The 8,221-nt window shown below is 45.6% G+C and overlaps 1 long non-coding RNA gene across 1 annotated transcript in view; it reads right to left on the reverse strand.

The window, feature by feature from the left end:
* LOC137654378 (uncharacterized) overlaps positions 1–8,107 on the reverse strand; it is a 31,135-nt gene extending 23,028 nt beyond the window's left edge. Inside the window, exon 1 of the long non-coding RNA XR_011046627.1 lies at positions 8,054–8,107. This is a non-coding gene — a long non-coding RNA (uncharacterized lncRNA). The remainder of the gene's footprint in view (positions 1–8,053) is intronic.
* Positions 8,108–8,221: the final 114 nt, after the last annotated feature.

Consider the following 8,221-nt stretch of genomic DNA (forward strand, 5'->3'; position numbering starts at 1 on the left):
ACTTGCTTCTCCAATAGGTTGCGTCCATTATACTCTGCAGAGATCTATTTTGTTTAAAGGCCACTGAAGTTGCGACAGCTCTAACTTCATGTGTCCTTACCTTCAGCAAAGCATGGTCTTCCTCATTCAGATGGGAATGAGCTTCTCGTATCAACAGTCTGATATAATAGGAAACTGCATTCTTTGACATAGGTAAAGAAGGTTTCTTAATAGCACACCATAAAGCTTCTGACTGTCCTCGTAAAGGTTTAGTTCGTCTTAAATAGAACTTAAGAGCTCTAACAGGGCATAAGACTCTTTCTAGTTCATTTCCAACCAAATTAGAAAGGCTTGGAATATCGAACGATTTCGGCCAAGGACGAGAAGGTAGTTCGTTTTTGGCTAGAAAACCAAGCTGTAAAGAACATGTAGCCGTTTCAGATGAAAATCCGATGTTCCTGCTGAAGGCGTGTATCTCACTGACTCTTTTAGCTGTTGCTAAGCAGACGAGGAAAAGAGTCTTTAAAGTGAGATCTTTAAAGGAGGCTGATTGTAGTGGCTCGAACCTTTCTGACATAAGGAATCTTAGTACCACGTCTAAATTCCAACCTGGTGTGGCCAAACGACGCTCCTTCGAGGTCTCAAAAGACTTAAGGAGGTCCTGTAGATCTTTGTTGTTAGAAAGATCTAAGCCTCTGTGACGGAAGACTGCTGCCAACATGCTTCTGTAACCTTTGATCGTGGGAGCTGAAAGAGATCTTTCCTTCCTCAGGTATAATAGGAAGTCAGCTATTTGGGTTACAGAGGTACTGGTTGAGGATACTGATACCGACTTGCACCAGCTTCGAAAGACTTCCCACTTCGACTGGTAGACTCTAAGAGTGGATGTCCTCCTTGCTCTAGCAATCGCCCTGGCTGCCTCCTTCGAAAAGCCTCTAGCTCTCGAGAGTCTTTCGATAGTCTGAAGGCAGTCAGACGAAGAGCGTGGAGGCTTGGGTGTACCTTCTTTACGTGTGGCTGACGTAGAAGGTCCACTCTTAGAGGAAGCGTTCTGGGAACGTCCACCAGCCATTGCAGTACCTCGGTGAACCATTCTCTCGCAGGCCAGAGGGGAGCAACTAACGTCAACCTTGTCCCTTCGTGAGAGGCGAACTTCTGCAGTACCTTGTTGACAATCTTGAACGGGGGGAATGCATAAAGGTCTAGATGGGACCAATCCAGTAGAAAAGCATCTATATGAACTGCTGCTGGGTCCGGGATTGGCGAGCAATAAATTGGGAGCCTCTTGGTCATCGAGGTTGCAAAGAGATCTATGGTAGGTTGGCCCCATGTGGCCCATAGTCTCTTGCACACATTCTTGTGTAGGGTCCATTCTGTTGGGATGATTTGACCCTTCCGACTGAGGCAGTCCGCCATGACATTCATGTTGCCTTGAATGAACCTCGTTACTAGAGACAGGTTTAGATCTCTTGACCAGGTGAGGAGGTCCCTTGCGATCTCGTACAACGTCATAGAATGGGTCCCTCCTTGCTTGGAGATGTACGCCAAGGCCGTGGTGTTGTCTGAGTTCACCTCCACCACCTTGCCTAGAAGGAGGGACTTGAAGCTTTTCAAGGCCAGATGATCTGCCAGTAGCTCCTTGCAGTTGATATGTAACGTTCTTTGATTCGAGTTCCAAGTTCCCGAGCATTCCCGACCGTCTAATGTCGCACCCCAGCCCGTGTCCGATGCGTCCGAGAAGAGAACGTGGTTGGGGGTCTGAACAGCCAGGGGCAGACCCTCTCTGAGGTAGATGTTGTCCTTCCACCAAGTCAGTGATGACTTCATCTTCTCGGAAATGGGGATCGAGACCGCTTCTAGCGTCTTGTCCTTTCTCCAGTGAACAGCTAGGTGAAATTGAAGGGGACGGAGGTGCAGTCTCCCTAACGCAATGAACTGGTCCAGGGATGAAAGCGTCCCTATCAGACTCATCCACTGTCTGACTGAACATCGGTCCTTCTTTAGCATGTTCTGGATGCATCCTTGGGCTTGACTTGTTCTGGGGGCCGACGGAAAAGCCCGAAAAGCTTGACTGTGAATCTCCATCCCTAAGTACACTATAGTTTGGGATGGGACCAGTTGGGACTTTTCCATATTGACCAGGAGACCCAATTCCTTGGTCAGATCTAGAGTCCACTTTAGATTCTCCAGACAGCGACGACTGGAAGAAGCTCTTAGAAGCCAGTCGTCCAAATAGAGGGAGGCTCTGATGTCCGCTACATGCAGGAATTTGGCAATATTCCTCATCAGTTTCGTAAAGACAAGAGGCGCCGTGCTTAGGCCAAAGCACAGGGCTTGAAATTGGTAGACAACCTTCCCGTAAACGAACCTTAGAAAAGGTTGGGAATCTGGGTGGATGGGGACGTGAAAGTAAGCGTCCTTTAGGTCTAAAGAGACCATCCAGTCTTCCTTCCTGACCGCTGCTAGAACAGACTTTGTCGTCTCCATGGCGAACGTCTGCTTTGTGACAAAGACATTCAGAGCACTGACGTCTAGCACCGGTCTCCACCTTCCTGTCTTCTTTACCACTAAGAAGAGACGGTTGTAGAAGCCCGGGGATTGATGGTCCCGGACTTTGACTACCGCTCCCTTTTCTAGTAAGAGAGACACCTCTTGCTTCAAAGCTAGTCTCTTGTCCTCCTCTCTGTACCTGGGAGAGAGGTCGATGGGAGACGTTGCTAGAGGGGGCTTGCGCACAAACGGGATCTTGTACCCTTCTCTGAGCAACTTCACAGATTGTGCATCTGCGCCCCTGTTCTCCCAGGACTGCCAGTAGTTCTTGAGTCTGGCTCCCACTGCTGTCTGAAGAAGGTGGCAGTCAGACTCTGCCTTTAAAGGACTTGGTACCTTTCTTCTTAATCTCACGTCTCCCTTCGGCACGAGCACCTCCTCTGCTGGAGGCTCTGCCACGAAAGGGCGGAATAAATCTGGACGCTGGAGTGTCCATCCTGGGTCTAGACACGGTAGGCAAAGGGGTGGCTTTGCGGGCAGATGACGCAACCAGGTCATGCGTGTCTTTTTGAATCAAGGAGGCAGCAATCTCCTTTATCAACTCCTCTGGGAAAAGGCACTTTGAGAGAGGAGCAAACATAAGTTCCGATCTCTGACATTGTGTTACTCCAGCTGACAAGAAGGAGCAAAGGTTCTCCCGTTTCTTGAGGACCCCGGAAACGAACGAAGCCGCAAGCTCACTGGAACCGTCCCGTATGGCCTTGTCCATGCAGGACATAATGAGCATGGAAGTTTCCTTGTCAGAAGGGGAGGTCTTCCTGCTCAACGCTCCCAAACACCAATCCAAAAAGTTAAAAACCTCGAAGGCTCTGAACACTCCTTTCATCAGATGGTCTAAGTCTGAAGGAGTCCAACAAATCTTGGAGCGTCTCATGACTAGCCTGCGGGGAGAGTCTACTAGACTTGAGAAGTCGCCCTGGGCAGAGGCAGGAACTCCCAAGCCGAGAACTTCTCCCGTGGCATACCAGACGCTCGATCTGGAAGCGAGTTTCGCAGGGGGAAACAAGAATGCTGTCTTCCCAAGGTGCTTTTTGGACTGCATCCATTCTCCCAACACTCTTAAAGCTCTCTTAGACGAGCGGGCGAGGACGAGCTTCGTAAAGGCAGGCGCGGATGACTGCGTGCCTAAAGCGAACTCAGATGGAGGAGAGCGTGGGGCTGCAGAAACAAACTGATCAGGATACATCTCCTTGAACAGTGCAAGAACTTTCCTAAAGTCCAAGGAGGGAGGCGTGGTCTTGGGTTCGTCGATGTCCGTATGCGGGTCGTCAAAGTGTGCAGCGTCGTCATCATCAGAGAGTCCATCGTCTGAATACTGAGGAGGAAGCGGCAAAGGAGTAGGAATTGGCTGGTCAGCTGAGTCCGGCAGCACGGGTGCATGCGTGACTGCACTGGACGCAACGTCATGGAACTGTTGGCCAGTCTGTGAGCTGGCAACAACCATAGCAGCGCGGGGGCGCAAAGCGTCTACTCCTGACTGTCTAGTCTGCTGTGGGCGAGTAGTGGTAACCACACTGGGTTGCGGAGGTTGACGCTCCGCGTCAAAACAAAACAACTTAGGTGGTTGTTGTAACTCGCAAACGTCAACGGAAGGTTCCGTGCGTCGCTGAACGTCAACATGCGGCTGGCAGGGTACACTGCGCATGGGTGGCGGGACTCTCTCACAGCTGGAGTGCGGGAGAAGGTAGCCTCAGCGTCCACTGGATGCACAACCGTGGTTGGTTGTAGGCTAACGGGTGGTGCAGCGTCAACCTTCTCCGCACGAAAGTCCTGCATTAATGACGTTAACTGCGTCTGCATGGTCTGCAGCAAAGACCACTTAGGGTCTACAGTAGCAGGTGCGGCAACAGACGGTGTTAATGCCTGATGCGTTACCGCTTTGCCTCTCTTAGGAGGTGTGCAGTCATCGGAAGACTGCAGCGAGTCCGAACTGACCCAGTGGCTACAACTGGGCCGTTGGACTTGAGCGGAAGGGACCGACTTGCGTTTAAGAGGCCGTGAGACCTTGGTCCATTGTTTCTTTCGAGAAACATCTTCCGCAGACGAGGAATAAATGGGCTCTCTCGTCTTCTTGTGGGTGGGGCGATCTTGGTAAGATACGTCCGAAACCACGGAGGGAACGTCTGTCCGCTGATTAAAGCCTGTCGAACCCTTTGGTCATACGACATTGCTTCTCCCCTGGGCTTGGGAGCTTACAAGAGGTCCCGGACTGGGAGGACGACAGGCACGAACAGACGAACCCTCAAGCGCAACACTAACACTTTCCACAACACTACCACTCACTTTGTCACTACCCACTGCACTCTTACACTTCAACTCCTTGACGTCTGCCATGAGTTGGTTACGGTCACTCGCCAATGACTCTCTCACCCAGAGCCTGGATGGCACGCATCATATCTGCCATCGAAGGTTGTTGAGTGCTAGAAGGGGGATCAGGAGTAACCACTACAGGGGAAGGAATAGGTTGTGGGGCATGAGGAGAGGAAATATCAACGGAGAGAGATGAACTTCTCCTGACTCTATCTCTCTCTAGCCTACGTGAATATTTCAGGAATTCGAGAAAATTGAATTCCGAAAGCCCAACGCATTCCTCACATCGATATTCCAATTGACAGGTTTTATCCCGACAATTGGAACAAACGGTGTGTGGATCGATAGAGGCCTTCGGAAGACGCCTTGAACAGTCCCTAGCACTACACTTTCTGTATTTAGGGACTTGAGAAGGGTCAGCCATCTTGAATTAGTCAAAGGGGAATTCAAAATCTATCCAAAGTCGTCAACAAATAATCCAAAATCAATAAAAGAATGCAAGGATGTATTGAAGATAACCTCTGCAAAGCGAAAGCTAATAACTAGAAATGTGTACTTCACCAAAATCTGTGAAAACCAATCCAGTAAGCAACAGCGAATTTAGTAGGTCTTGCCAGTGGCACGACAGAGAGAAAATTGGTTCTTTGTTTACATGGAGTACTAAGTACCTGCTCGACAGATGGCGCTGTTGATGTACACCCCCTCCTGCATAGCGATCGCTGGCGTATTTTGAACGTAGAGTTTTTCTGTCGGGCAGCAGAGCTGCAGCTTATATAATCACCGGCTAAGTTTAATATTGAAAATGTATAACTATAGCATATTAAACATGAAAAGAATATTTGGTATAAAATGACAAATTTTGAAGTAATTTGTATTTTTCCCTAAATATACAAACTTGAGTCCTTTACATCTGCCAAATGAGGTTGCCTTTTCCTTTGAACAGTGAGTGACATAACAAACTGGTTTAAGTAAAGGAGGAACTGTTACGTCTACACCAGAGTGCAGACTTAGAGGTAGCCCACCATTAATGTTCCTGGGTTGTACCAAAAAGGATTTTTTATTATGGTTATTTTGTATTTGTTTCTGGGTAAAACAACAACTCTCTAAGCAAAAACTCTTAGCTGAATATACTGTAGTTATTCAAAGTCAAATATGATTTTATTGTAGGAAGATAAGAATATTTATGGTATAGGCATGCGAATTGTGGGTATATAAGGTATGAGTATGTAAGGTAAGGTAAGAGTAGGTAAATTAATGTAAGGCTAGGTAAAATAAGAGTAGGGATAAGGCTAAGTAAAGTATATGAGTAAGTAAGGTAAAGGCAATTAAGGTAAGGGTATATAATGTGGAATTACAGTCATTTCGCCCACAAGTCAATTCGCCCACAAGTCATTTCGCTCACAAGTCATTTCGCCCACAAGTCAATTCGCCCACATATAAGAGTCAATTCACCCACATATAAGAGTCAATTTGCCGACATATAATAGTCAACATACATGTAAGATTAAGAAAGTGGTAAAATAAAAAACTTTTGTTAACAAATAGCTCCATATATGCAAGATTCAGAAAGCAGTTAGAAAAAACATAAAATAAAGTTTTATCAAAGGACAGTTAAATAAATGTATTACTATTCGGAAAGTATTTTTTTTATTAAAAGACAGTTACATACATGCAATATTCAGATAGTGACAAAGAATTGAAGAAACTTTTATTAAAATATAGTTACATTTAAAACAAGTACAGTACTCACTACATATGCAGGATTCAGCTGCGCACTGGGCCATCCAGGTGAGCGCATGCTTTCAGCAACTTATAAGCCAATAGCTCACCCCTCACGTGTTCCTCCCAAAAAGTAAATATTCAATCCTGTAAGTGTCTATATTTTTTCCTTTGGATCCTTCGTAGTTTTTTTTTCGGATACTAGCCTCATGTAGATCAACGTCAATTTAGCCTCTTTGTGGAGAAGGCTTATGAGGAGGTAGAACTGTAGGTTACATCTACCTGCAGCACGTTTGTTTAGACGGTTGTGCCAGCCCTCAATATCATTATTGGTGCAGAGAGACTGATAAAAAATACTCCAGCTAGAAGTTGGCCATAAGGAGTTGTGGACCCATGTTCTTGACATGTACTGCATTATAGTCTGCAACTGGGCTGTGGTAGATTGACGTGAGAGCCGTTCAAACACGGGACCTATATCTGCCTCAGGCAGAAATGGAAGGGTCATCACTTTCCGTAAGAATTTATACGTCCCGTCATCATGTGTGTAGGCATTCTGGAGACCAACCTCTTGAATCTACATAAGTAAAAAAAAAAAAAAAAAAAATTAGACATTGTACTGTACAAAAGAAAAAAAAATATCTGGTCATATTATGGTGATATAATCAACAGTTTGTGATAACGTCACAACTGAAGTACCTACTAGTAAAGAGGCCTCATTTGGACAATCTTCCCTGATGAATTACACCATGAGCCATCCAGTAGTATAGTAGAGATCGGTGATGTGTACTAGATATGAACTATTATCGTATTATCCCGACTTCGGTATACCTTACTACTATCTGCAAAATCAGGTTGGCAACCCCACCACAGTGTGGGCGAAATGACTTAACAGTGTGGGCGAAATGACTTAACAGTGTGGGCGAAACGACTACACAGTGTGGGCGAAATGACCTGTGGGAGAAATGACCTGTGGGCGAAATGACTCCATAGTGTGGCGAAATGGCATGTGGGCGAAATGACCGGATACCATAATGTGAGGTTAGGTAAAACCAGATAAAGTTGAGCCAAGTGATGGTAGGTAAGTGATGGGCAAGTAAGGTATGGGTAGATAAGGTATGGATAGCCAAGGTATGGGTAGGTAAGGTAAGAGTAGGTTAAGATACGGGTGGTAGAGTTAGGTTAGGTAACTGCAATATCAACGGGAATGTTTATTTTGTAGACTTTTATGTCATTTAATTTGTCTACTTTTTTAATAATGTTTCTTTTTAAATTCCAAGACATCATATAAGAATATGTGTTATTAAGCCTACTGAGTAGGCTTAATCTGGCCTGAAATTGAGATCTGGAAAAATTATGGATAGGCTATGAATTACACATCTATAAGATTTACACACCAAGAACACCACTTTGGCTGTAAAATCATTTGAAATATCAATGAAATTATTATGCATTACCATCAGAGTAATAAGAAACAGAAAAATTAAACAGCACATACCACAAATCTATATAATATCCATTAGTTGTTGCCACAGTCCACTTGCTCAGTGTGCCAGATGGATTCGTCTAAAAATCCTCAAACCTCATGATAAAAAATCCCCAAAACAACCCAAAAATCCCCATTTCCACAAATAAATATTTTTTTCTAGTCATGAAGGCTTTGCTA

Source organism: Palaemon carinicauda, chromosome 15 (genome assembly GCF_036898095.1).
Source record: "Palaemon carinicauda isolate YSFRI2023 chromosome 15, ASM3689809v2, whole genome shotgun sequence".
Classification (NCBI taxonomy): domain Eukaryota; kingdom Metazoa; phylum Arthropoda; class Malacostraca; order Decapoda; family Palaemonidae; genus Palaemon; species Palaemon carinicauda.